At 38.2% G+C, this 26,924-nt stretch overlaps 1 pseudogene; it reads left to right on the forward strand.

Annotated features, from left to right (window-relative positions):
• Window positions 1–2,138: 2,138 nt before the first annotated feature.
• On the forward strand, window positions 2,139–26,879 carry LOC124371299 (annotated as a pseudogene).
• Window positions 26,880–26,924: the final 45 nt, after the last annotated feature.

The raw sequence follows: 26,924 nt of genomic DNA on the forward strand, positions 1-26,924 counted from the left end.
GCTATCAATGATTCAAAAAGTTTTTTGCATGTAGGTGGTGTCGTACTGTAATCTTGTTATGTTGATTGTAATTTTTATTCTTATAATTGATTATTACTAAGAATTGATGAAGTATATATTTGTTTTAGTTAATGTGAATAATTTCTTGTTGTGTACTATTATGGGTATAATAACGAAGTTAGATAAATATATCGAATCATTTGATAATAGCAACAAACAAGTGTAGGCCGCTTAAGTAGACTCCCCGAATTTTTTTATATATTTGGCATTATTTTTAATAATATTTGTTTTAAAATAAAGAAGTAGGCCTAAAATATATTATAATGTTTACATTTTTAGTTCTAAAACAATTATTTTAAATTTTAATTTGCATATAGATAAGATAACATTTTGCTTAAAATTTATATGCTAAAATTGTATGCACATTGCCCCACTTATTAAGAACCCTTGAATTATACACTGGATAAACTCCAGAAAACTGTTGACATTTCTAGTATTTATAAGTACCCAGGCGCACATTTGGCCAAAGTTGTTAAACCATTGGGTTCCCCTTGGGCTGTAGTTTCATAAGAAAGCCGACAAACAGTTGATTGTAAAACCATTGTGTAATTTTGTTTTACTTATGCTACTCCCACCTTTGTCAAAATATCAACTTAAGAAAAATATATTTAGCAAGGAACAGTAGAGTATACATTAATATAAAAGGTGAAGTAATTGTTTGTATATTACTCAAGGAGGGAAGCTGAACACAAAGTTTTAATCTAAAACAAAGTAGCCTGTATATTGTTCTAGGTATTATTTGGAATCCCACCAACTTCATAGTCCATGAAGGGTTTTTAAAATTTTACTCAAGGAGAATGCTGAACACAGATGGTAATGCTATAACAAATATCCTTTTATTGTTTCTATGACAAATTAGGTAATCCCCACAACTTCACAGTTTCCATGAAGTGTGTTAAATTTACTCAAATGAGAAATACTGAACACAAAATTGGTAATCCATAACAAATGCCCTGTTATTGTTCTAGGGAAATAAATTTTTGAATCCCACAACTTCATATTCATTGAAGTGGATTTAATTTTACTAAAAGGAGAATACTGAACACAATGGTAAATCTATAAACAATAGTCCTGTTATTGTTCTAGGGACTATTTGGTAACCCACAACGTTCATAGTCATGAAGGGTTTTGTATTACTCAAGGAGATATACTGAACACAATGTTAAATCAATAACAAATAGCCTGTTTTTATTGTTCTTAGGGACTAATTGGGAAATCCCACAACTTCATAGTCATGAAGGGTTTTTATTACTCACGGAGAAATACAGAAACACAATGTAAATGCTATAACAAATACCTGTTTATTGTTCTAGGGACTAATTGGTAAACCCCCCACAACTTCATAGTCTTGAAGGGATTTATATTTAGCTCAAGTGAGAATACTGAACCCACAATGGTATCTAGTAACAAATAGGCCTGTTATTTGTTCTAGGGATTATTTGGAATCCTCACAACTTCATAGTCCTGAAGGGGGTTTTTATTTACTCAAGGAGAATCGACCACAATGAGTAATCTATAACAAATAGCCTGTTATTGTTCTAGGACTAATTGGTAAATCCCACAACTACAAAGTGCATGAATGGGTTTTATATTTAGTATCACAAGGAGAATGCTGAACACATTGGGTGTAACCTATAACAAATAGCCAGTTATTGAACTATGGACTATTTTGTAATCCACAACTTCATATGTCCAAGAAGGGGTTTTTATTTACTCAAGGAGAATACAGAACACAATGGTAATCTATAACAAAAGGGGCCAAGTAATTAGTATACTAGGACTATTTGGAATCCCACAATACTTCAATTCCATGAAGTGCTTTTATTAACTCGAAGGGGAGCATACTGGAACACAATGGAAAATCTATAAACAAAAAAGCCTTTTATTGATCAGGGACTATTTGGAATCCCACAACTTCATAGCATGAAGGGGGTTTTTAAAATATATAAACTCAAGGAGAATGCAAGACCACAAAGGAAATCTATAACGAAATAGCCTGTTATTGTTCTAGGGACTATTTGGGAAATCCCACACACACACACACATGAGTACGATGAAGGGGTTTTTTATTACTCAAGGAGAATGCAATCGCTAAAGCAGATGAGCTAGATGAATAGTTGCCTTGTGACCCAAACAGGTTTAGATTTAATGAACTAATTGAGAAGTTTCACACATGTTTTTTGAGATGGAGCTTCCTAATGGTAGAGGGTCAAATTGTCCAACGGATATATATATATTAATATATATATAGACATATATATAGTATATAGTATATATGCTATTTTTAAAATATATTTAATCTGATATGCAAAAATCAGGGATTCCGCTTATTTATTTCATTGCCATGGCATAAGTGGTTACAATTATTTGTCTTAAAGTTTACTTGGTTAATGATACAATAAATAGATGTGGTTTAAAATTTATTGAATGTGATGTGAAATTAAAATTAAAAACGGTACTATGAATATATTATCTATAAATAAAATTTAGTCAATGATTTAAAAATAGATTTGTGTTGTTAAATATTTAACCCACTCGTGAGTCACAATTTTGTGTGTTTGTACGGTTCCTGTTTATATTATGGTAAAGACTTTGCAGAGGAGGATTGATTCTAAAGAAGCAGGAGGCCAAGCCAATAATGTGACGCCATACAAAATTTATTTTCTCTTCCATGATATCAGACAATTTATTTTCTCACCTTTTAAGTTTTGATTAAGTAACAAGAGTAATAAAAGGTAACACGAATCCAGCCTCCAATAGAAACATTATGTAAAAAAATGGTAAAGCACCCGATAAAGCGAAAACAACCAGCAGAAAAAAAAAAACATAAAAAAGTGCACTACACAACAATCTCATGTAATTTAAATTCCACAACGGTCCCCTTAGGTGCTAACTAACAATTTTATTAATACTGCAACATTTATTAGGTGACTCCCTTGACAGCATCAATTTCTCGCAAACCCTGAACCCCTCGCACATAAGAGTATACAGATTGGGATAATATCAGCCTCCCTTGTTCCTAAAGTAATTAAAAAAAATGCCATCCTAATACAAAAGTCCTTCTTCTTTACTACTTTCTCTTTTCATCCTTTTTTTTTCGTCTTTTCTTCAGTGTTCTGTAACGCCAAATAATCAACAATAACTTAAAATAATTTTAAGGTCATTGAAACAATTACTACAAAAAATTTCAGACCAACATAAACAGTTAATGGCAACAAGACATTTCAGTGTAATAAAAATGTAATTTTTAGAGAAAAACTGAAGAAATCCACTACAAAAATTTTATTAGACCATCAAAAAGTTTAAATACATAAAAAACAAAATGGAATAGGTACTATTTTCTGGAAGTCCAGCCATAGTTTTCTTCTTACTGAACATAGTCTTATTTAAAAACAAAAAAAAAATAACCATTCAAATAAAAGTAAACATTACTTGCAATATTTTCAGGAGACATCATTTGAAAACAAGGACACTGAAGTGGGAGGTATATTATAGTAGGGTATAATCAATCAATGTCAATATAGTATACACAAAACAGAAAAGAACATCTGGGTGTTATGTAAGCCCCATACTTTGTTCGAGTATCAATCAAATAAACACTTTGCAATCCGTGTGAAGAAACTCTAACAACTGCAACACCACAATTGAGACAACACACACATAAATTAGGTTTTCCATGTGAGTAGATGTACAAATTTTCAAACTCAGTCTCACAAAGACCATTCAAGCTTAACTTGCATATAGCACAAAGAAAGAGAATAAATAAGTTTCAATGAAATATGAATTCCCAGGATATGCTGGTTGTACTCTGAACAGTCAATCAGCATGACGTCATGAACAATGGGGTCCTCTTCCAAGTATCAGCAAACCAGCATGATATCATATGTAATGCGGTCCTCTTCCAAGTATCAGCAAACCATCAAGAAAAACATTCATGTAATGCGGTCCTCTTCCAAGTATCAGCAAACCAGCGTGATATCATATGTAATGCGGTCCTCTTCCAAGTATCAGCAAACCAGCGTGATATCCATATGTAATGCGGTCCTCTTCCAAGTATCAGCAAACCAGCATGATTATCATATGTTAATGCGGTCCTCTTTCCAAGTATCAGCAAACCAATGTGATATCATATAGGTAATGCGGTCCTCTTCCAAGTATCAGCAAACCAGCGTGGATATCATCATTATGTAATTGCGGATCCCTCTTCCAAGTATCAGCAAAACCAGCGTGAGATATCATATGTAATGCGGTCCTCTTCCAAGTATCAGCAAAAACCAGCTGATGATATCATATGTAATGCGGTCCTCTTCCAAGTATCAGCAAACCAGCATGATATCATATGTAATGCGGTCCTCTTTCCAAGTATCAGCAAACCAGCATTGATATCATATGTAATGCGGTCCTCTTCCAAGTATCAGCAAACCCAGGACATGATATCATATGTAATGCGGTCCTCTTCCAAGTATCAGCAGCAAACCAGCATGATATCATATGTTAATGCGGTCCTCTTCCAAGTATCAGCAAACCAGCTGATATCATACTTAATGCGGTCCTCTTCCAAGTATCAGCAAAACCAGCATGATATCATATGTAATGCGGTCCTCTTCCAAGTATCAGCAAAACCAGCATGTTTATCATATGTAATGCGGTCCTTCCAAGTAGTATCAGCAAACCAGCATGATATCATATGTAATTTAGACGGTCCTCTTCCCAAGTATCAGCAAACCAGCATGATATCATGTAATGTAATGCGGTCCTCTTCCAAGTATCAGCAAACCAGCATGATATCATATGTAATGCGGTCCTCTTCCAAGTATCAGCAAACCAGCATGATATCATGTAATGCGGTCCTCTTCCAAGTATCAGCAAACCAGCATGATATCATACGTAATGCGGTCCTCTTCCTCAAGTATCAGCAAACCAGCAATGATATCATACGTAAATGCGGTCCTCTTCCAAGTATCACAAACCAGCATGAATATCATACGTAATGCGGTCCTCTTCCAAGTATCAGCAAACCAGCATGATATCATACTAATGCGGTTCCTCTTCCAAGTATCAGCAAACCAGCATATCATACGTAATGCGGTCCTCTTCCAAGTATCAGCAAACCAGCATGATATCATACTTAATGGGTCCTCCTTCCAAAGTATCAGCAAACCAGTATGATAAATCTCCCTGTAAATGCGGTCCTCTTCCAAGTATCAGCAAAACCAGCGTGATATCATCATATGTAATGCGGTCCTCTTCCAAGTATCAGCAAACCAGCATGATATCATATGTAAATGCGGTCCTCTTCCAAGTATCAGCAAACCGCATGATATCATATGTAATGCGGTCCTCTTCCAAGTATCAGCAAACCAGCATGATAATTATGTAATGCGGTCCTCTTCCAAGTATCAGCAAAACCAGCATGATATCATATGTAATGCGGTCTCTTCCAAGTATCAGCAAACCAGCAGATATCATATGTAAAATGCGGTCCCTCTTCAAGTATCAGCAAACCAGCATGATATCATGTAATGGGGTCCTCTTCCAAGTATCAGCAAACCAGCATGATATCATGTAATGCGGTCCTCTTCCAAGTATCAGCAAACCAGCATGATATCATCGCTTCGGTCCTCTTGTATCAGCAAAACAGCATGATTAAGACGTAATGCGGTCACTCTTCCAAGTATCAGCAAAACCAGCATGATATCATATGTACTTAGGTGGGTCCTCTTCCAAGTATCAGCAATACAGCATGAATATCATATGTTATGTGGTCCTCTTCCAAGTAATCAGCAAACCAGTGTGATATCATAATACATAATGCGGTCCTCTTCCAAGTATCAGCAAACCAGCATGATATCATATGTAATGCGGTCCTCTTCCAAGTATCAGCAAACCAGCATGATATCATATGTAATGCGGTCCTCTTCCAAGTATCAGCAAACCACAGCATGATATCATATGTAATGCGGTTCCTCTTCCAAGTATCAGCAAACCAGCATGATATCATACGGAATGCGGTCCTCTTCCAAGTATCAGCAAACCAGCATGATATCATACTTAATGCGGTCCTCTTCCAAGTATCAGCAAACCAGCGTGATATCATATGTAATGCGGTCCTCTTCCAAGTATCAGCAAACCAGCGTGATGATAATAATGTAATGCGGTCCTCTTCCAAGTATCAGCAAACCAGCGTGATGATATCATATGTAATGCGGTCCTTCTTCCAAGTATCAGCAAACCAGCGTATCATATGTAATGCGGTTTTCTTCCCAAGTATCAGCAAACCAGCATGATATCATATGTAATTGCGGTCCTCTTCCAAGTATCAGCAAACCAGCATGATATCATATGTAATGCGGTCCTCTTCCAAGTATCAGCAAAACCAGCATGATATCATATGTAATGCGGTCCTCTTCCAAGTAATCAGCAAACCAGCGTGATATCATTATGTAATGCGGTCCTCTTCCAAGTATCAGCAAACCAGCATGATATCATATGAAATGCGGTCCTCTTCCAAGTATCAGCAAACCAGCGTGATATCATATGTAATGCGGTCCTCTTCCAAGTATCAGCAAACCGGCGTGATATCATATGTAATGCGGTCCTCTTCCAAGTATCAGCAAACCAGCGTGATATCATATGTAATGCGGTCCTCATTCCAAGTATCAGCAAACCAGCGTGATATCATGTTAATGCGGTTCCTCTTCCAAGTATCAGCAAACCAAGCGTGATATCATGTAATGCGGTCCTCTTCCAAGTATCAGCAAACCAAGCATAGATATTATGTAATGCGGTCCTCTTCCAAGTATCAGCAAACCAGCGTGATATCATATGTAATGCGGTCCTCTTCCAAGTATCAGCAAACCAGCGTGATATCATATGTAATGCGGTCCCTCTTCCAAGTATCAGCAAAACCAGCGTGATATCATATGTAAATGCGGTCCTCTTCCAAGTATCAGCAAACCAGCGTGATTATCATATGTAATGCGGTCCTCTTCCAAGTATCAGCAAACCAGCATGATATCATATGTAATGCGGTCCTCTTCCAAGTATCAGCAAACCAGCATGATATCATATGTAATGCGGTCCTCTTCCAAAGTATCAGCAAACCAGCATGATATCATACGTAATGCGGTCCTCTTCCAAGTATCAGCAAACCAGCATGATATCATAACGTAATGCGGTCCTCTTCCAAGTATCAGCACAAACCAGCATGATATCATATGTAATGCGGTCCTCTTCCAAGTATCAGCAAACCAGCATGATATCATGTAATGCGGTCCTCTTCCAAGTATCAGCAAACCAGCATGATATCATACTGTAATGCGGTCCTCTTCCAAGTATCAGCAAACCAGCAGCATGATATCATATGTAATGCGGTCCTCTTCCAAGTAAATCAGGAAAGCAGCATAACATCCGGTAATTGCGGTCCTCTTCCAAGTATCAGCAAACCAGCATGATAAATTGCTTTCGTAATGCGGTCCTCTTCCAAGTATCAGCAAACCAGCATGATATCATATGGTAATGCGGTCCTCTTCCAAGTATCAGCAAACCAGCATGATATCATACGTAATGCGGTCCTCTTCCAAGTATCAGCAAACCAGCATGATATCATATGTAATGCGGTCTCCTCTTCCAAGTATCAGCAAACCAGCATGATATCATACGTAATGCGGTCCTCTTCCAAGTATCAGCAAACCAGCATGATATCATATGTAATGCGGTCCTCTTCCAAGTATCAGCAAACCAGCATGATATCATATGTAATGCGGTCCTCTTCCAAGTATCAGCAAACCAGCATGATATCATATGTAATGTGGTCCTCTTCCAAGTATCAGCAAACCAGCATGATATCATACGTAATGCGGTCCTCTTCCAAGTATCAGCAAACCAGCATGATATCATATGTAATGCGGTCCTCTTTCCAAGTATCAGCAAACCCAGCATGATATCATATGTAATGCGGTCCTCTTCCAAGTATCAGCAAAACCAGCATGATATCATATGTATATGCGGTCCTCTTTCCAAGTATCAGCAAACCAGCATGATATCATATGTAATGCGGTCCTCTTCCAAGTATCAGCAAACCAGCATGATATCATATGTTAATGCGGTCCTCTTCCAAGTATCAGCAAACCAGCATGATATCATATGTAATGCGGTCCTCTTCCAAGTATCAGCAAACCAGCATGATATCATGTAATGCGGTCCTCTTCCAAGTATCAGCAAACCAGCATGATATCATACGTAATGCGGTCCTCTTCCAAGTATCAGCAAACCACCAGCATGATATCATATGTAATGCGGTCCTCTTCCAAGTATCAGCAAACCAGCATGATATCATATGTAATGCGGTCCTCTTCCAAGTATCAGCAAACCAGCGTGATATCATATGTAATGCGGTCCTCTTCCAAAGTATCAGCAAACCAGGATATATCATACGGAATGCGGTCCCTTCCAAGTATCAGCAAACCAGCGTGATATCATATTATGTAATGCGGTTCTCTTCCAAGTATCAGCAAACCGGCGTGATATCATATGTAATGCGGTGCTCTTCCAAGTATCAGCAAACCAGCGTGATATCATATGTAATGCGGTCCTCTTTCCAAGTATCAGCAAACCAGCATGATATCATGTAATGCGGTCCTCTTCCAAGTATCAGCAAACCCATACATGATATCAATACGTAATGCGGTCCTCTTCCAAGTATCAGCAAACCAGCATGATATCATACGTAATGCGGTCCTCTTCCAAGTATCAGCAAACCAGCATGATATCATACGTAATGCGGTCCTCTTCCAAGTATCAGCAAACCAGCATGATATCATATGTAATGCGGTCCTCTTCCAAGTATCAGCAAACAGCATATCATACGGAATGCGGTCTTCTTCCAAGTATCAGCAAACCAGCATGATATCATACTTAAATGCGGTCCTCTTCCAAGTATCAGCAAACCAGCATGATATCATGTAATGCGGTCCTCTTCCAAGTATCAGCAAACCAGCTTGATATCATATGTAATGCGGTCCTCTTTCAAGTATCAGCAAACAGCATGATATCATACATGCGGTCCTCTTCCAAGTATAGAAACAGCGGATATCATATGTGTATGCGGTCCTCTCCAAGTATCAGCAAACCAGCGTGATATCATAATGTAATGCGTGTCCTCTTCCAAGTATCAGCAAACCAGCATGATATCATACGTAATGCGGTCCTCTTCCAAGTATCAGCAAAACCCAGCATGATATCATACGTAATGCGGTCCTCTTCCAAGTATCAGCAAACCAGCATGATATCATATGTAATGCGGTCCCTCTTCCAAGTATCAGCAAACCAGCATATCATACGGAATGCGGTCTTCTTCCAAGTATCAGCAAAACCAGCATGATATCATACTTAATGGGGTCCTCTTCCAAGTATCAGCAAACCAGCATGATATCATGTAAATGCGGTCCTCTTCCAAGTGATCAGCAAACCAGCGTGATATCATACTGTAATGCGGTCCTCTTCCAAGTATCAGCAAACAAGCGTGATATCATACGAAATGCGGTTTTTCTTCCAAGTATCAGCAAACCAGCATGATATCATATGTAATGCGGTCCTCTTCCAAGTATCAGCAAAACCAGCATGATATCATGTAATGCGGTCCTCTTCCAAGTATCAGCAAACCAGCGTGATATCATATGTAATGCGGTCCTCTTTCCAAGTATCAGCAAACCAGCATGATATCATATGTAATGCGGTCCTCTTCCAAGTATCAGCAAACCAGCATGATATCATATGTAATGCGGTCCTCTTCCAAGTATCAGCAAACCAGCGTGATATCATATGTAATGCGGTCCTCTTCCAAGTATCAGCAAACCAGCTGATATCATATGTAATGCGGTCCTCTTCCAAGTATCAGCAAACCAGCGTGATATCATATATGTAATGCGGTGCTCTTCCAAGTATCAGCAAACCAGCGTGATATCATATGTAATGCGGTCCTCTTCAAGTATCAGCAAGCAAACAGTATCATGCGGTTTTCCAAGTATCAGCAAACCAGCGTGATATCATATGTAATGCGGTCCTCTTCCAAGTATCAGCAAACCAGCATGATATCATATGTAATGCGGTCCTCTTCCAAGTATCAGCAAACCAGCAGCATGATATCATATGTAATGCGGTCCTCTTCCAAGTATCAGCAAAACCAGCATGATATCATACGTAATGCGGTCCTCTTCCAAGTATCAGCAAACCAGCATGATATCATATGTAATGCGGTCCTCTTCCCAAGTATCAGCAAACCAGCATGATATCATACGTAATGCGGTCCTCTTCCAAGTATCAGCAAACCAGCGTGATATCATATGTAATGCGGTCCTCTTCCAAGTATCAGCAAACCAGCATGATATCATACGTAATGTGCGGTCCTCTTCCAAGTATCAGCAAACCAGCTGATATCATATGTAATGCGGTTCCTCTTCCAAGTAGCAAACCAGCATGATATCATACGTAATGCGGTCCTCTTCCAAGTATCAGCAAACCAGCATGATATCATGTAATGCGGTCCCTCTTCCAAGTATCAGCAAAACCAGCATGATATCATATGTAATGCGGTCCTCTTCCAAGTATCAGCAAACCAGCATGATATCATACGTAATGTGGTCCTCTTCCAAGTATCAGCAAACCAGCATGATATCATACGTAATGTGGTCCTCTTCCAAGTATCAGCAAACCAGCATGATATCATACGTAATGCGGTCCTCTTCCAAGTATCAGCAAAACCAGCATGATATCATATGTAATGCGGTCCTCTTCCAAGTATCAGCACAAACCAGCATATCATACGGAATGCGGTCCTTCTTCCAAGTATAGCAAACCAGCATGATATCATACTTAATGGGGTCCTCTTCCAAGTATCAGCAAACCAGCATGATATCATTGTAATGCGGTCCTCTTCCAAGTATCAGCAAACCAGCGTGATATCATATGTAATGCGGTCCTCTTCCAAGTATCAGCAAACCAGCATGATATCATATGTAATGCGGTTTCTCTTCCAAGTATCAGCAAACCAGCATGATATCATATGTAATGCGGTCCTCTTCCAAGTATCAGCAAACCAGCGTGATATCATATGTAAGGCGGTTCCTCTTCCCCATGTATCTGAAACAGCAAACCCAGCGTGATGAGTCATATGTAAAGGCGTTCACTCTCCAATGTAATCAGGAAAACCAGCATGGATATCAATGTAATGTGGTCCTGTTTTTCCAAGTATCAGCAAATCCACATGATATCATGTAATGCGTACCTCTCCAAGTATCAGCAAACCAGCAAGATATCATGTAATGCGGTCCTCTTCCACAAGTATCAGCAAACCAGCATTGTATATCATTACGTAATGGCGGTCCTCTTCCAAGTATCAGCAAACCAGCATGATATCATATGTAATGCGGTCCTCTTCCAAGTATCAGCAAACCAGCATGATATCATACGGATGCGGTCCTCTTCCAAGTATCAGCAAACCAGCATGATATCATATGAAATGCGGTCCTCTTCAAATATCAGCAAACCAGCGTGATATCATATTGTAAATGCGGTCCTCTTCCAAGTATCAGCAAACCGGTGTGATATCATATGTAATGCGGTCCTCTTCCAAGTATCAGCAAACCAGCATGATATCATATGTAATGCGGTCCTCTTCCAAGTATCAGCAAACCAGCATGATATCATATGTAATGCGGTTCCTCTTCCAAGTATCAGCAAACCATCATGATCATATGTAATGCGGTCCTCTTCCAAGTATCAGCAAACCAGCATGATATCATATGTAATGCGGTCCTCTTCCAAGTATCAGCAAACAGCATATCATACGTGTAATGCGGTCCTCTTCCAAGTATCAGCAAACCAGCATGATATCATATGTAATGCGGTCCTCTTCCAAGTATCAGCAAACCAGCGTGATATCATATGTAATGCGGTCCTCTTCCAAGTATCAGCAAACCAGCGTGATATCATATGTGTAATGCGGTCCTCTTCCAAGTATCAGCAAACCAGCGTGATATCATATGTAATGCGGTCCTCTTCCAAGTATCAGCAAACCAGCGTGATATCATATGAAATGCGGTCCTCTTCCAAGTATCAGCAAACCAGCGTGATATCATATTAATGTAATGCGGTTCTCTTCCAAGTATCAGCAAACCGGCATGATATCATATGTAATGCGGTGCTCTTCCAAGTATCAGCAAACCAGCATGATATCATATGTAATGCGGTCCTCTTCCAAGTATCAGCAAAACCAGCGTGATATCATGTAATGCGGTCCTCTTCCAAGTATCAGCAAACCAGCATGATATCATATGTAATGCGGTCCTCTTCCAAGTATCAGCAAACCAGCATGATATCATATGTAATGCGGTCCTCTTCCAAGTATCAGCAAACCAGCATGATATCATATGTAATGCGGTCCTCTTCCAAGTATTCAGCAAACCCAGCATGTTATAATCATACGTAATGCGGTCCTCTCTTCCAAGTATTAGCAAAACCAGCATGATATCATACGTAATGGCGGTCCTCTTCCAAGTATCAGCAAACCAGCATGATATCATGTAATGCGGGTCCTCTTCCAAGTATCAGCAAACCAGCGTGATATCATATGTAATGCGGTCCTCTTCCAAGTATCAGCAAACAGCATGATATCATATGAAATGCGGTCCTCTTCCAAGTATCAGCAAAACCGTGATATCATGCGGTTCTCCTTCCAAGTATCAGATCATATGTAATGCGGTCTCTTCCAAGTATCCAAACCAGCGTGATATCATATGTAATGCAAGTATCAGCAACCAGCATGATATCATGTAATGGTCCTCATTCCATGTATCATGAACATGTAATGCAAGTATCACGTTCCTATCAAACCAGTAATCAGTCCTCTTCCAAGTATCAGCAAACCAGCATGATATCATACGTAATGCGGTCCTCTTCCAAGTATCAGCAAACCCAGCATGATATCATGTAATGCGGTCCTCTTCCAAGTATCAGCAAAACAGCATATCATACGGGAATGCGGTCTTCTTCCAAGTAAAAGCAAACCAGCATGATATCATACTTAATGGGTCCTCTTCCAAGTATCAGCAAACCAACATGATATCATGTAATGCGGTCCTCTTCCAAGTATCAGCAAACAGCATGATATCATATGTAATGCGGTCCTCTTCCAAGTATCAGCAAACAGCATGATATTATACGGAATGCGGTTTTCTTCCTTCAGCAAACCAGTCCAGCAAGTATAACCAGCATGATATCATGTAATGCGGTCCTCTTCCAAGTATCAGCACATCACGTAATGCGGTCCTCTTCCATGCATATCATACGGAATGCGGTTTTCTTCCAAGTATCAGCAAACCAGCATGATTATCATATGTAATGCGGTCCTCTTCCAAGTATCAGCAACCAGGCATGATATCATACGGAATGCGGTTTTCCTTCCAAGTATCAGCAAACCACATGATATCATATATGTAAATGCGGTCCTCTTCCAAGTATCAGCAAACCAGCATGATATCATATGTAATGCGGTCCTCTTTCCCAAGTATCAGCAAACCAGCGATGATATCATATGTAATGCGGTCCTCTTCCAAGTATCAGCAAACCAGCATGATATCATATGTAATGCGGTCCTCTTCCAAGTATCAGCAAACCAGCGTGATATCATATGTAATGCGGTCCTCTTCCAAGTATCAGCAAAACCAGCGTGATATCATATGTAATGCGGTCCTCTTCCAAGTATCAGCAAACCAGCGTGATATCATATTATGTAATGCGGTCCTCTTCCAAGTATCAGCAAACCAGCGTGATATCATATGTAATGCGGTTCCTCTTCCAAGTATCAGCAAACCAGCGTGATATCATATGTAATGCGGTCCTCTTCCAAGTATCAGCAAACCAGCGTGATATCATGTAATGCGGTCCTCTTCCAAGTATCAGCAAACCAGCATGATATAAATGTAATGCGGGTCCTCTTCCAAGTATCAGCAAAACCAGCATGATATCATATGTAATGCGGTCCTCTTCCAAGTATCAGCAAACCAGCATGATATCATATGTAATGCGGTCCTCTTCCAAGTATCAGCAAACCAGCATGATATCATATGTAATGCGGTCCTCTTCCAAGTATCAGCAAAACCAGCATGATATCATATGTAATGCGGTCCTCTTCCAAGTATCAGCAAACCAGCATGATATCATATGTAATGCGGTCCTCTTCCAAGTATCAGCAAACCAGCATGATATCATATGTAATGCGGTCCTCTTCCAAGTATCAGCAAACCAGCATGGATATCATATGTAATGCGGTCCTCTTCCAAGTATCAGCAAACCAGCATGATATCATATGTAATGCGGTCCTCTTCCAAGTATCAGCAAACCAGCATGATATCATGTAATGCGGTCCTCTTCCAAGTATCAGCAAACCAGCATGATATCATACGTAATGCGGTCCTCTTCCAAGTATCAGCAAACCAGCATGATATCATATGTAATGCGGTCCTCTTCCAAGTATCAGCAAACCAGCATGATATCATACGGTAATGCGGTCCTCTTCCAAGTATCAGCAAACCAGCATGATATCATACTTAATGCGGTCCTCTTCCAAGTATCAGCAAACCAGCATGATATCATATGTAATGCGGTCCTCTTCCAAGTATCAGCAAACCAGCATGATATCATATGTAATGCGGTCCTCTTCCAAGTATCAGCAAACCAGCATGATATCATACGTAATGCGGTCCTCTTCCAAGTATCAGCAAACCAGCATGATATCATGTAATGCGGTCCTCTTCCAAGTATCAGCAAACCAGCATGATATCATATGTAATGCGGTCCTCTTCCAAGTATCAGCAAACCAGCATGATATCATACTTAATGTGGTCCTCTTCCAAGTATCAGCAAACCAGCATGATATCATATGTAATGCGGTCCTCTTCCAAGTATCAGCAAACCAGCATGATATCATATGTAATGCGGTCCTCTTCCAAGTATCAGCAAACCAGCATGATATCATATGTAATGCGGTCCTCTTCCAAGTATCAGCAAACCAGCATGATATCATATGTAATGCGGGTCCTCTTCCAAGTATCAGCAAACCAGCGTGATATCATAATGTAATGCGGTCCTCTTCCAAGTATCAGCAAACCAGCATGATATCATACTGTAATGCGGTCCCTCTTCCAAGTATCAGCAAACCAGCATGATATCATATGTAATGCGGTCCTCTTCCAAGTATCAGCAAACCAGCATGATATCATATGTAATGCGGTCCTCTTCCAAGTATCAGCAAAACCAGCATGATATCATACGTAATGCGGTCCTCTTCCAAGTATCAGCAAACAGCATGATATCATACGTAATGCGGTCCTCTTCCAAGTATCAGCAAACCAGCATGATATCATACGTAATGCGGTCCTCTTCCAAGTATCAGACAAAACCAGCATGATATCATGTAATGCGGTCCTCTTCCAAGTATCAGCAAAACCAGCGTGATATCATATGTAATGCGGTCCTCTTCCAAGTATCAGCAAACCAGCGTGATATCATATGAAATGCGGTCCTCTTCCAAGTATCAGCAAACCAGCGTGATATCATATTATGTAATGCGGTTCTCTTCCAAGTATCAGCAAACCAGCGTGATATCATATGTAATGCGGTGCTCTTCCAAGTATCAGCAAACCAGCGTGATATCATATGTAATGCGGTCCTCTTCCAAGTATCAGCAAAACCAGCATGATATCATGTAATGCGGTCCTCTTCCAAGTATCAGCAAACCAACATGATATCATACGTAATGTGGTCCTCTTCCAAGTATCAGCAAACCAGCATGATATCATACGTAATGTGGTCCTCTTCCAAGTATCAGCAAACCAGCATGATATCATACGTAATGCGGTCCTCTTCCAAGTATCAGCAAACCAGCATGATATCATACGTAATGCGGTCCTCTTCCAAGTATCAGCAAACAGCAATATCATACGGAATGCGGTCTTCTTCCAAGTAAAAGCAAACCAGCATGATATCATACTTAATGGGGTCCTCTTCCAAGTATCAGCAAACCAACATGATATCATGTAATGCGGTCCTCTTCCAAGTATCAGCAAACCAGCATGATATCATATGTAATGCGGTCCTCTTCCAAGTATCAGCAAACATCATATTATACGGAATGCGGTTTTCTTCCAAGTATCAGCAAACCAGCATGATATCACACTTTAATGTGGTCCTCTTCTAAGAAATCAGAAAGCAGTATGTTATCATACATAATGCGGTCCTCTTCCAAGTATCATTTAACCAGCATGGCATTGTACATAATGTGATCCTCTTCCAAGTATTAATTGAGGACTAAGTGAAGAAAAGCGTTATTTACCAATAATATAAAACAATATGTAAAGTATGATTTATCAAAAACTATATATTTCCTTTGAGAGTAATAAATGATATTCATTATTTATAAGTATTTGTTCAGGAGTCGCAAGATGGTATCAATATTTGATGAGTTGTCGGACTCATTGTGTCGGGTGGCAGACTTGGCTGAGTTTTATCCGTATCGCTCACCCACGAGGAGCTTTCTCCCACACAGCTGAGAATGCCTGTATCACCATCAGCGGAGTTGTCGAGAAGTAAGTAACTCAATATTACAGTATTTATTGTTCAGTGTTAGTGAACAAACATAAAATAGTTTGTTACATTCTCTTAGTTGAAACCAGGATTGAAAAACGTAAATTTAACTGTTTGTTCCTGGTTCAGTAATAGGAAAGTGCACTTGAATAACTAAAACTGTTTGTGTACATTATAGCACTCAAAGAACATTTGTTTAGTTTATTTGCAAAAAATTGGCCAACTGCTTTTATTTCTTGCTTTAAAACACTTCTTTATGTGTGATTGAAGTTTCTTCAAAATTTCGTCACAAAGTGATGTTTTGTGTTGTTTATCAGGATAATGAAGTCTGTCATTGTCCCCCAGTGGGGATGGGATGATGAGTGGTGTGTCGATAGTGATGGCAGACAGGGCAGTGACCGTCTGTGTCATCCCTCAACCCTCAGTGACATGATGTAACAAGTGTGCACCATAAATAACCTCAACACAATTATTGCTTATTCTTGTATTGTTTCTAATTACTGTCAATAAGGTACAATATTTTTTTTAAACTACTACATTTCAAAACAATACTTCTAGAAATATCATTTTCTTCAGATAATCTATTTTCAAAAGACAAAATTATTTGTTCCAACTGTGATTTTGTTACTTTTATTAACCGAAAACGTATGTTCGTGATAACATAAGGTTTGAATCTGGCGATGACTGAGAATTTACTACAGCTGTTTTGAATTACCATAATTAGCCTGAAAACTATTTATAACCTCTTTGAATATTCAGTAGTTTATATTTGAGAGAGGTTACCGATTTTATTGTCTATTCAGATTGAACACAAACAAAGAGCTGTATCAGGCACTGCGGCACGTGGTGGAGAAGGGGGACAAGATGGCAACAACAGAGATAGACGAACATGTGGCTCGCCTGTTCATGTTTGACTTTGAGCTGTGCGGGATACACTTGCCTGAGCACCAACGTCAGGAGGTGGTGGCTCTCAAACGATTACATCTTGCAGATGGGACAGCGATTCATGTCAGGAGCTGTCAGTCCTCGGGCCGTCCCCTCTGAACTGGTGCCTAGAAATATCCGTGGCCTGTAAGTACCTTGTGGTAACAGTGTATGAGAGAATTTTTGTCTACATATAAAATCTTTCTGAACATATCTTGCCAGATGATTCATTCACTTTTTCTTTCCTTCGGTTTTCATATTAAGGGTTAAATAATCAAAGTATACTCAACAAGTCAAGTTAAAAAGATTTATGTGTAGGGATAGTTAGGCTACATGTTTTAATATGTTACATGTCTTAATCTTGTGTGGGTGTATTGAGTTTGTATACAAATTTATTTATTCTATTACTTTTTCCTTGCCATCATTGTTATATATAAAATCAATTTAAAAATATTCACTAACACTCAAATCCCATGGAGTGACATGCACCATCATCAAACTCAGTGTTTCTCATACAAAAATTTCCAAGCCTATATATTCGGTTGTTCCACCGTGCTGAGAGATTGTATCTATCACATCGTAGTTCGTTCAATTTGTGCCTGGTGAGACAATGACACTACCACTTCACTTTTACATATGTGTCTCTTAAGTTAAAAAAACTAAAATGTTTCATTTTGGGCTTTTTCAAGTCTCGATTCGACTTTTTTTTTTCGATCTCTTCAGACGAACATGACTTCAGATTCCAGGAGTCAAGTCTGAGACAGTGTCAGATACCCCACACTGCCATAAAAGGAAATTGAACTGGAGCTAAACTCAAAATTTGAAGGAATGAACCCTTCCTACCATAACTACGTTATGTGAAGTTCGGTTAGTTTAGGTTAGGGTAGGTAATATTAGTTTGGTTAGGTTACATTTGGTTATGTCAGGTTATGTTTAGTTTAAGTTTAGTAATGTTACGTTACTGTATGTGAGGTTAGGTTAGGTTGGGTTTGGTTACATTATTTTAATGTCAACATTGCGAATATTCATTGAAGTGGTTGTCGTTGGTGATTTCAACCTTCCCGGAATTGATTGGAATGGGTTTGTCAACTAGTACACATTCCCCAGCGTCAAGAGTGGTATGGTCACTGATGGATCTGTTTCAGATTTACCAAATCGATCAAATTTATAACAGCAGAGACGTCATGTTGGATTCCTGAGTTCTAAGATATTACTGTGTCACTGGAGAGTGATAATATTTTGCCAGTTGAAGAGAGACACCACCTATCTTTATCTTTTGTGATCCACTTCCAACATACCAACCAATCTCACTTACTCAAAAGACACATTTATATGATTTGAAGGTGCAACCTTATGAATTTTCACCGGAGGTCTCTGTTCCAAGCAGATATGACCATCTCGGAGACGGAGTTGCTTATGAGTTCACCCCTGAAGTATTGGAGAAGCTTAGAAAAGGCTGAGGCCCTGATGAGATTCCACCAGGTGTACTTAAGTACAGCAGAAGCATTTTGGCTACTCCAGGTTGCCACATATTTAATTAATTTCACTTGTGATGGGATTTTTTCCTGAGGCGTTCAAAGCAGCCTACGTGGTCCCCCATTCATAAATCAGGACCTACTGATATCGCCTCTAACTACAGGCCCATTTCTAACCTCTCAGCTCTGTCTAAACTTTTTTAAGATCTATTTCTTGATCGAATAAGATTTAGGATTGCTCAGTTAACCTGTTTCTTAGCAACACGGCTTCTCACCAGAAAGGTCGACTTTTGACACTGTTGACCATGCTTTGTTACTCAAAAAGATCTCTGCACTTGGCTTCGATAACACTTCAACTCGTTGACTGTCGAGTTACCTCTCCGAGCGCAGCCTTGTTGTGAAGTTTGCTGGCTAACTATCCTCTGAGTTCTCACTTTCTGGTGTTCCCCAGGGCTCTATCACTGGACCTTATCTTTTCGCACACTTCATAAACGATCTTCCTCTGAATATCAACAGTGACTGCCTAATGTTTGAGGATGATGTCAAGTTATTCTCACAAATTACTCATGTTGCGGACTGTGAATCACTTCAAAATAGTTTTCATAATGTATATGAATGGTGCTTAACAAACAAAATGTCACTAAAACACCAGGAAATGTTAAGCCATATCATTTTACTGTTGCACTTCGCCTATAATATACAATTATTTGTTACAACGAGTAACCATCGCCAGAGTGAGTGAGTTGAAAGATCTTGAAATTATTCTGACAAAGAATTTTAGCCCCGAGGCTCACGTTCATAATATCTGCTCAAGGGCTAACAGAATGCTTGGCTTTATCTCCTGTTTTTCTAAACATATACAAAATATGGTTGCCCTGAGGACTATATACTGTGCCCTGGTACGCCAGATTCTAGAATATGGATCGACTGTTTGGAACCCAAACTAAAAATACCTTTGTGACGATCCTGAACGAAATCGAGCATCGTTTTATTCGATTGGTGGGTATCAGAAATGGATACCAGTATCAACAAGTACCAATTGATGATCTGTACTCCAAACTTGATCTAGAACATCTTGAGACTCGCAGGACTGTAGCTGACTTAGTAGTTCTCCATAAATTGGTTAAAATGGTAAAATGATCAGTTCGTTTTCGAGATATTGTGCGGACAGACCGATATAAATAAAATGTTTCCAGCCGCAAGAGTGATAGGCTCCGCTAAAGTTCAGCTAATCCGAGATGTTTGAATACACCTTGTAGTTTTGATGTCAGAAACTAATAGCTCTTAATTTAATAGAATGTTTGATGGTTAAAGCATAAACGATTGATGCTCAACAGATTCACAATAGAGGGGGACAAGGTGCTGGTGAATGGGCTGTACGCCGACTCACCGGACGAGATTGCGCGAGAAGCAGCCTACAAGATCTACCTGTACCCGGACCAACACCAGAACCATTTACTGACCGAGATGCTGCAGTCCCGACACAAACTGGCGTCCATCTGTGATTTCCCCACCTTTGCACACAGGTACTTGAGAGAGTAATGGCACAGAATCCGATTGTTACAAATGTTGCTGTATCAAGTCACTAATGGCTAGTAGTTGTGCAGAGCTCTCAAGTCGAGTATTGTGGAGGAACCAGAGGTAGTTGCGGAGTTTCTGGACACACTGACAGAACAGTTGAGACCCCGGGCAGAGGAGGATTTCAAGAACATGAGGAAGATGAAACAGCAGACTGACCCTCATGCCGGTGTAAGTAATGTGTTTTAATTTAAAGTGTTTTATCGACAGTGGACAGTTTGAAAGGAAAATAGGACAGATATTTACCATTGTTATATGTTAAATTAATAGAACACTGAATATCCAGGATTGGAATTTACCCTATTCTCAGGTGTCACAACTACCTTAAGACATAATGCTGAGCATGTACAAAAATTATAAACTAACCAATTTATGGCGATGAACTTTCATTCATTCGGCGGTCCCAAAACATCACATAACATTAGCACATCAGCCTAAAACAGGGGCTTTTTTCACTCCCCCACCAATTAAAAAAAAGTCTGTTTCATCCTAGAAAAAACTTGACAACAGACTAAGTTGTATGGGAAGAAACTCCAAAACATTCTAAATAAAAACCTAATACCAAAGATCCCCTAAGGGTCTTGCAAGATCCTTTACATCCCAACCAACCATCAGCATTTCTTTACCAAAATGTAAAAATGGAAAATGTCCGAATTGAGGAGGGAGAGTTATTTATTTAGTTTGAAACATTGATCAGAAGCTTGCCAACTTGTATGAAGTGACTCTCAAATGGAGGATTAACTTTTTGGAGACCAATGTATGATCTGTCAGGCATTCATACTATTTGCCTAAATGACAAACGTACCTCCATTAGAAATTTAGAAAGTAGACTTTTAAATAACAATAAAATATAGTATTTTTGTGTTATTTATTAACCATTGTACCCAAGTATAACATTATCAGTCAGCAAACGTGACTTGTTTCTGTTCCAGTTGGAGATAACAGTTATTTATGTCTTTATTACTTCGCCTACATTCAAACACTGATACAATTGTGCGTTTTACTTTACAATGAGTATGTAGAATTTGATTCTTATACAACTTATGTAGGCAATGTTTTTCTACATAAGCCTAAATATTCTGTAGAAAAGAATTAAAGACCACAAACTTTTTATGAAAACAAAATAAGTATAATGACAAAAACAAAAATAAAGGAAAAAAACATTATGTTTAATAAAGTTGGTAGTTTTTACAATTTAAAAAGATTGTAATTTTACTGCCTCGTAACTTAAAAAAAAATATATAAATACTATCAAAATTCAAATAATGGACTGAGATTTGGAAATGGCATTGTCAAATAGCAGTAGATTAGATAACAAAACTGTAGATGAAGTCAATTACAAATTTAAAAAATGTTTTTCTTGGTCAATTAGAAAAATTTAATTTTTATACCTTTAGTTTTATTTTATACAATAAAAGTTTCATTTTTGGACGTCTCTAAAGGGTTAGGTTTTTAGTTTTTTAGCCCTTTATTAAAGATTTTACAAGAGAACTCTAATCAATCTTAGCTATCCATTCCTTCTACATACTTCGGTCTTCTAACAAATTCCAGATGTGGCTTTTACATAAATTGTTGATGAGATTTTTCCAGGAAACACAGGTTCTAGTTTTTACACATAAAACTTTTAATTGTGTTTCTTAAGCGATTAAAACAAATTTCTGTCTCTTGTTCATGTCTTGTGTTGAAAAAAGAAAGTTTCTTTGAATTTTTTACGATATTAGTCTTAATTAAAACTAATAAAAGCACTGTGTTTACCGACAGCCTCTAGCAGCCTGGGACATTCCGTACCTGACGAACCAAGCGAAACGGCAGTGGCTCAAGGCCAACAGTAGCGAGTTTCTCTCCGTACTTCTCGCTAGGAGGTTGTATGGAAGGGCTGAACTCACTGTTCCAACAGCTGTACGGTATCACCCTCCACTCGGACGAGACGGAGTCAGGCGAACTGTGGTCCCCTGACGTGTACAAGGTGGCAGGTGAGGCTCTTCTACGGATAGTGTAAGTCCATAACAATCCGTAATGGATACACGGAGTACTACATGTGTTGTGTTCAGTTATGCACGAGACGGAAGGGTTGCTGGGACACATCTACTGTGACTTCTACGAGAGATCGAACAAACCCAACCAGGACTGTCACTTCACCATCCAGGGCGGGCGGAGGCTGCCTGACGGGTCCTATCAGGTCGGTCTCAGGCTTCCATCTTCTGATTAGTTATTTATAAACTTATGTGTTAATCCACTTGTAACTGCAAGCAGGGGTACCCGTGCCTCCACACAATGTAACATTTAGGGAAGATTGCCAAATAAAAACTCTAAAGTAGATTTCACTTTACAGTTGTATCCGTAACAAGAATTGATACCATTCTATAGTATCAATAAACTAATGGATTTCAGAAAGCTCCTGCATTGCAAGCACTACTTTCCTGCAACTTTGTCATGAGAATTAAAAAGCAAATTTGCTATTGACTCTGCATGACTCTGCTGTCTCTTCTTCAGTAGTTTTTAGCTATGAAGTTGAGTGAACCCGACAAATGAAATTAAAATACCTATAGTGTTGAAACTATAAAAGTTGAATTATTGAACATTAAATACTTTTAATTTTGTTTAATTAATTTGAATATTCACTTTTAAGTTAGATGTTACCCTAAATTATTAGTAACTTAGTCAATATTGAATTTTAATGCTTTTTACTGTATTCCTGGTCAGAGTGGCCACTGAAACCTCTTCAAATTCTCGGTTTTTCCAAGTCGAAAAATTTCCGATTCCCTGTCCACTTACCACAATTGGTCTAAATTATTTTATCTGTCTTAGAGTTTTAAATTTTTGGATTTCATTGTATACTGACTTTGTTCTAAGTTATTAATTCAATTTAATATAGCAGATTTGACTTTGTTTATTGCTTGAATGTTATTGCTTGAAGCTTAATGACAATAAAATTCTTATTTATTTATTTAATAAACCAAATACTTTATATGAAGTCTACTTTTCACTTTACTTGACGTTTTTGAGACAAACAAGCATAAAAATACAATGCTACTTGAAAGGAATTTGCAGGGATTTAGAGAAATGAAAACATGTTTTAAACTGCAAGTCATATACTGTACCTTTTATTTTTAAATAATAGAAATGGTAGTTTCAAGAATATTCCATTTAATTAAAAATGTATGGATATATATTTATATTTACAGAAAATTATTTATGTACAACTAGATAAAATAAAATTAGCGACCATCTTTTTACTACAGAGCAGCAACGTCAGTGCACAGAACCCCAGACACGTTGGGGTTGGTATATATAGACATATAAAATACGAATTTCAATTTAAATATTACTCCTAAATCACGTTAATTTTGTTATTGTATTTTTATAAATAGTTTTTATACATAAAGAACTAGAAAAACATTGATTTTAGAAATCAGTAATTTGCGTACTGCGACTAGTTGTACACAACTAGGTGCAACAGACTCTCGACAATGCACCAAATAAATGTATAAAATAATAATTATAACCAAAATATTATTTGTTATCAATTAAAAAAATTAACTTGTTATTTTTTTATTTTGGTTATGTACTTTTATCTACAGGAAGTACAAAAATGTGTCAGCAATTGATAATTTGCGTACAGCCAATAGTTATTAGGATTCAAGATTCAGCTTCCACATGTCACTAGTTATAATATTGTGAAATCATGATTTTAGGAACTTCTCTTGGTACCGGAATAGAGTGAAAAGAGTTGTGGTATCGATCCATCCCTAGTAAAACTTCCACGAACATTGTAAATATTAATGCAAAACCACGCATGCTTTTCCGGAGTCTGACACTCATGTTTAATCCACTTCTCATTGTTGGCAGCCCTGGTTACAGTCCCTCGAAAGTATCATGGCTCAGAATATATCCCACTGCTGGCCAATATATGAAGAATGTATCAGGAAGTTATTTGCCACAGATGCTACCGAAGTGTGGTTAACACATGATCTGTAGAATAAGTAGACATCAGTACAGAACAGTGCCTTTCATAGTTGCCCCACGTCTCATAAAATATGAGTTTCGAGATTAACCAAGTCCTGATTCAAGGAGCTGTCAAATTATTTCTTATAACTTCTTAGAGATGTAAAAATAATATTTTAGATATTCCTGGTTTATACAGGAGGATTTCCAGCTTCCTGGTGTGTTAAGATTCCCAGTTTCCCGGTCAGATGGCCACTCTGCCGGTTTATTCACAAATTTGTTTATTCGAATCACTGCCGACGCAATTAATCTGTATAAATAAGTTACAACATATGGTTTTTAATATTAATTGTAACAAAAATAATGTAAATATTTATTTGTGGAGTCGCCTGATGATGAAACCTTTGGTTTCAAAAGGCCTCAAAAATAAATCATTTGGAAAAGTATGGTTTTATTAACATTTAGTACTATGTATAAATAAGGTTGTACTGTATTTGGTTTCAAAATGGGTAGATTCGTATGTTTGTATTTTGTACTGAAAGAGAAATGTTCCAAATGGCTAGATGCAAAAGATATTTTTGTCACATTTATTTTGCTTCATTTGAAGAACCCGATAGTGGTGCTGATGCTGAACCTGCCGACTCCACGCTGGTCGGGTCCTAGCCTGCTGACACCTGCGATGGTGGACAACCTGTTCCACGAGATGGGACATGCCATGCACTCCATGCTGGCCCGGACAGAGTACCAACACGTGACGGGCACACGTTGTTCCACCGACCTCGCTGAGGTACCGTCCATTCTCATGGAATACTTCGCTTCCGACCCCAGGGTAAGTTAATCTATAGAGTTTATACTAAATATACGGTCAGAATGTGTTCAATATCGTTTTTAATAAAACTGCTCTACTGTTTGCAGAAATACCACATTAATAATACCAATGATAAAAAATACACAACAGTAAGAAAAAACGCTTTGATTACAAAACAGTTTTCTATAGACATTGCATGTAGTGTGTTTGTAACTACAATAGACCAGGCCACAGAGAAGCTTGTAACGTACATGAAGTCTGTACAACTGAAGTTTGACTCATTTGAAGTGTGATAATAAATGTAATGTCTTGTTTTGTTATTATTACAAATGTTAATGGTGTTAAACACTTGCAGTTATGCTAATGGTATTTTTTTTACAATAAACTATATGAAATACAGTTAGTTTCTTTAATAATTAATCTGATGAATTTTATAATCAAGAACATTTTTGTGAAGGTTATAAATTTAATTAAAAACAATTTTAAGTATGCATAAATCCTGCACTGGGAACCATAGAAATGATAACCGAATATTTTTGTGTTAGAATTGGTGTAGAGATGTGGTAATGTTACAATGTGTCCTGTATTTTTGAAATATTATAACTAATTCATCTGTTTTGTTTCTTTAACTGTATGTTAAAGTCAGTTTAAAATTAAACTGTTCTATTCACATCTGTACACCACAAATATCCAGTGCTAAAATGATGTATATTTAACAGGAAGTTATACTATATACTTTATTCATGTCTCACATACATTTATGCTACTTATGTTTGTCTTGTTCCACATACTGTAATAATTCCAAGTAGTCTAAAATTTTCAGAACTTTACATCTGCGCACAATATCCCTTCCTGAGAAAAAGCGTATGGCTGTAAATATAGTATTGTACAAGTCAAAGTGATCAAAACAAGCCAATCTTTAGACAGTGTTTTGAATAAGAGATATTCCATTAACGAGATTCTTAACAAATATTTTTACATATTAAACTGTGTTTTGAAAGTGTTATTTAGTCTGAGAAATCGGATCATTTCATTTTGAATTGAAATTATTACCTAAATGTCTGGATTGCCTGTACAAAGTGGTACGAATAAGGACATTGATAAACAAAAGTATTGAATAAAAAATCAATTTTGTGCTGTGGGCTATTACCATTCTATGTATTCGAAAATCAATATTGCTGATTGCATCATTGATGTGACTGATCCGGTGGCAGGTGGTGAAAAGTTTTGCACACCACTACCAGACCAAGGAACCGATGCCAGATGAGATGCTGCAGCGCCTGTGTGCGTCCAAGCGCCTGTTTGCAGCCTCCGAGATGCAGGTGCAGGTGTTCTACTCTGTGCTGGACCAGAGGTATCATGGACCCCACCTCTCTCTGGCTCCACCACGGATATTCTGGCCGAGGTCCAGGCTCACTACCATGGCAATCCCTTACGTCCCCAACACGGTCAGTACCACTGATTGCAGAGGAGAGATGAAATACATAATAAGA

The sequence above is a fragment of the Homalodisca vitripennis genome, unplaced genomic scaffold, assembly GCF_021130785.1.
Source record: "Homalodisca vitripennis isolate AUS2020 unplaced genomic scaffold, UT_GWSS_2.1 ScUCBcl_1264;HRSCAF=4670, whole genome shotgun sequence".
Taxonomy (NCBI): domain Eukaryota; kingdom Metazoa; phylum Arthropoda; class Insecta; order Hemiptera; family Cicadellidae; genus Homalodisca; species Homalodisca vitripennis.